This window comes from Diceros bicornis, unplaced genomic scaffold (assembly GCF_020826845.1).
Source record: "Diceros bicornis minor isolate mBicDic1 unplaced genomic scaffold, mDicBic1.mat.cur scaffold_225_ctg1, whole genome shotgun sequence".
NCBI classification, from domain to species: Eukaryota; Metazoa; Chordata; class Mammalia; order Perissodactyla; family Rhinocerotidae; genus Diceros; species Diceros bicornis.
In genome coordinates this window covers 38,550-42,599 of record NW_026691109.1, presented here as the reverse complement: position 1 = coordinate 42,599, position 4,050 = coordinate 38,550, and the positions used below count along the sequence as shown (strand labels likewise).

General features: G+C 47.8%; 1 long non-coding RNA gene across 2 annotated transcripts; it reads left to right on the top strand.

Moving 5' to 3' along the window:
• The first annotated feature begins 967 nt into the window (after positions 1-967).
• LOC131402676 (uncharacterized) lies at positions 968-1,498 on the top strand. 2 transcript variants are annotated; one of them, XR_009218884.1, is made up of 3 exons: positions 968-1,016; positions 1,117-1,183; positions 1,465-1,498. It is a non-coding gene; the product is annotated as an uncharacterized LOC131402676 (long non-coding RNA). The 2 variants fall into 2 exon arrangements; XR_009218883.1 differs by lacking the exon at positions 1,465-1,498 and adding an exon at positions 1,342-1,405.
• Positions 1,499-4,050: the final 2,552 nt, after the last annotated feature.

Genomic DNA, 4,050 nt, shown 5'->3' with positions numbered 1-4,050 from the left:
CCAAGAGAAGCTCTCCAGCCCCTACCAGCCAGTTGTGATCCAGGAGCTGGGAAGCCAGGGTGTGAAATTCTGGTTTTAGGACAATCATGCTGATCACAAAGATTATACCAACGGTTCAGTCTAAGGCCAGCCCTCAGAGAGCCCCTAATCTTGTGAATTAACACACCATTATAACACAATGTGGGAGGTTTCGGGGAGTGGCACGTGGCATAATTTGGAGGGGAAGAGCTTGCTAGAGAAATTTTCACCTGAATGGAGTCTTTAAGAATGAGTAGGACGGACCCTGGCAAATAGAGGATGAAGAGTTTTCCTGGCAGAGGGGATTCCATGAGCAAAGGCTACAGCCAGAAACAACATGCCGTATGGGGAGAATTGAAACGAATTTGGGCTGCGTGAAGCATGAAGTTTAACTCGCAGTAGATGGATAAAATGAGACTGAAAGGTCAGCAGGAGCCAGATTGAGTAGAGCCTTGAGTGCCAGGTCAAGAAGGTTGAACTAAACACTGAAGGCCATAGGGAGCCATGGGTGGTACTAGAGCAGTGGTGGCCCTAGTGAGGTATTCATTTCAGAAAGATTTTTCTAGTAGTCCTTGTAGAACATGCTTTAGACAGAGAATCCAGTGTGCCTGCTGGGGTGTTGGTCTGGGTGAAGGAATTTAAGACTTGAGTTGGGACAGGGATGGAGTGTATGTGAGGACGAGTGTGCAAGGTGAATGGGTGTTACTGGGAGGGAGGAGGAGCTGAGCAGATATGCTGGTTCTGACTTGGGTGACCACACGGGTGGGTGGTGGTGCCACTGTGAGAGAAGACGACAGATGATAAAGAGTGCAGGACTCTGGTATGGTCTCAGGCCAGCTCTCAGTGATGGCCATCGCTCTCCCTCTCGTCTTGCAGCTTTGGGGCACAACCTGAAGACCCTCACAGTCAGTGTCAGCTTCTCCACCTTCTGGTATTCATCAGACAGGATCAACAGCTCAGCCACGTTCAACTCCACTGAGAGGGTCCTGCAGAGCCTGGTGAGACCCTGGTCCCAGCAGCTCCTGGTGGGTTAAATCCCACCCAGCCCCTCCCCCAACCCCTGTCCCTCCTCCTCATCTTCCTTTCCTTCCTCCCCAGCTGGATCCTTGTTGAAGAAGAGCAGCCTGGGCCCCTTCTCCTTGAGTGGCAGACTGGTCTCCCTCAGGTAAGACCCTCCCTTGAGCACTTGCCCCTAATGACCACTTTTGTGACCACCCCTCTCTCAGTTTCCCCACTCGACTCCCATTTCCTGCTTCCTGTTCGGGCCAAACCCCAGAGGTTTCAGGACCTCTCTCTAGATTCCCCACGTCCCTCTCTCCCCAGGTCTGAGAAGGATGGGGCAGCCACCAGTGTGGACGCTGTCTTCACCCACCACCCTGACCCCGTGGTCCACCATGCCTCTGTGCTGGGAGATGAGAGTCTCCACCTGTCTGCTCTTCCTCTCAGTGGCTCCAGGCTCTGCACCCTGGAGTTTATGCATACAGAGAGAGCACCAGCTACATTTCTGGAGGATCAGCTGGAACCTCAGCAACCTGGAGCCCACATCCTCGGAGTACACCGCCCTGCAGACAGACACCCAGGACCAGGTGGGGTCTCCCCTCTCCCGTCTCTCCTTGCCCTGAGAGCACCCTCATTCCTCTGCCTGACTTACATCTGTTACATTATTGTTTCAATCCTTCACTTTCCCTGCGTGTCTGGGTTCTCTCACTTCCCAGAGGTGATGTCCTAGCTGCCTTCCCCATTTCTCATGTGGATAAACTGAAGCTCAGAAAGGGGAGTATTTTGCCTAAGGTCACACAATGAGTTAGGGGCAGAGCCAGGATTTGAAGTCAGGTCTCCTTTGCCCCAAGATCTGTGATCTTTCACTGGCCCAGTGGCCACCTGCATCCACAGGAGACATCCATCTCACCCACTCTCCCTCCCATTTGTTCTAGGTCACCAAGCTCTACAGAGGCAGCCAGCTGTGAGACATATTCCACTCCTGCCTGGTCACCGACTTGATGTAGAATGAGGAGATTGGAAGCATTGGTTGAGCTGATGGCTGATGGCTCTGAGCTCCCGTGACACATCCTTGATCTGGAAGTCACTTACATGGTGCTCATTCTCCTGCACATCCCTGTCAGCTAATCCTACCATCTCCATTCATAGGTTTTCGGTGGTTGAGAAAAGCATTAACATTTGAGGCCACCAACCTCCAGCATCCTGCTCCTCCTCCTCTTCTGGAGACTTTCAACAAATATCAGCAATCTAACTGTGCTCTCCAATAGTGAAGCCACTAACCACATGGGGCAATTTAAATTTTTTATACACCATTGGGATATGATTCACATATTGTGTATGGGGGTGTTGTATTTTTTAGGTTTTTGTATATACAATGTCTTCTCCTCTGCAAAACAAATAGTTTTACCTCTTCCCGTCTAATCTGGGTTTCTTTTATTCCTTTTTCTTGCCTAATTGCCCTCATTAGAACCTCTAGTACCTGTTATTAACATGTGAGATGAGGGAAGATATCATTGACTTGTCCCTGGTCTTAGGGGGAAATTTTCAGTCTTTCACATTGAATATGGTGTTAGCCTTGGGTTTTTCATCGATGCTATTTATAAGTTGAGAAAGTTTTTTTCTATTCCTAATTTGTTGAGTGTTTTCATTTTTAGGCATGAAGGGCGTTGTATTTTGTGAAATTCTTTTCCATGTGTATGGTTGAAAATACGTGGTATGGCCATTATTCTATTAATATGGTGTATTACATAATCAAGTTTTCAGATATTAAGCCAACCCTTCAACTAGAGGTGAGAGATTAAGATGTTCTCAAGTCTGTCCTCGGCCTGCCACATCCCTGAGCACTTGTGGCCTTCTAGATGCCCACAAATACACTGCAGCTTTTCAAAGCCCCCTGTGGACATCTCATTCCCCCAATTTTTCTTCTAAGTTTTTGGCTCACCTCTTACCTGCCTCAGCTGGAATCACTCCCTCAGGCCACTACAATAGAAAACAATTAGCTCTGATTGTTTTTACCAAGTGCCTTGGGGACCGACTTTCCACTCTGGGCAAGCTCTGAGTCAAGTAAGGACAAGCCCTGAACATGGAGCTTTTTCGGGGAGCTGCCAGGCAGGTCAGCTAATGACAGTTCGATGGGGATGGTTCTTTTCAGAGCTCTAAACCCATTATGGCTGCTTGGCTTCTGGTTGTCTCAGCCACCATGGTTCTAAGACTGATGGTTTTCAAAGTTATGGAGGATATTGTGAGAGCAGGATGTGAATAGTGAAAGTTATAGTGCCACAAAATTTGCTACCTTTATCAAGATTCCACCGTGTATCTTCACTAAATCCTCCTCAGATTCTTACAAGCCTTTGAAAAATTTCTAGGCTCTGGAAAGTTGATTTTGACCATTTTTACCAGTGTTCTCATTGTTGTTATGCATTTTCAAAAGTCCCTACTCCAAAGTTTCAAAAATGTTCTCCCCGTGGTTATTTATTTATAAATTACGTACTTGAAATTAAATTACATGAGAAATTCAGTTCCTCACTCACACACACTAGCAACATTTTAAGTGCTCGATAACAACATGGGGCTAATAATGAGTGTATTTGGTAGTGCAGACAAATGTTTACATTACTGCAGAAAGTTCTCTTGGACAGGACCCAAAAGCAGGGTATCTAGAATCACGGTAGTATTCCAGACACCCTTGTTCATCCTTTGTGCCCTTCCAGGTCTGTCCTTCACAGTAACCACACTGGAATGGACTCCCTGTGTACCTTGCCACCGAGACTGGACAGAGTTGCCATCTATGAGGAATTCCTGTGGCTGACCCAGAATGGTACCCAATTGCAGAACTTGACCCTGGACAGGAAGAGTGTCCTTGGGGATGGTAAGTCTCCCTGGTCATTGTGAAAGGAAGTGAGGCCTTTCTGGGAACTCTGGACGCCTGGGGTTGAGAGAGAATTGAACTTTCTCAGGCTGGCAGGTGGTGGCACAGTCCCCCAGTCTTTCCCCACCATTGAGAGAGAGAAAAGAACACCAGTGTAATATTGG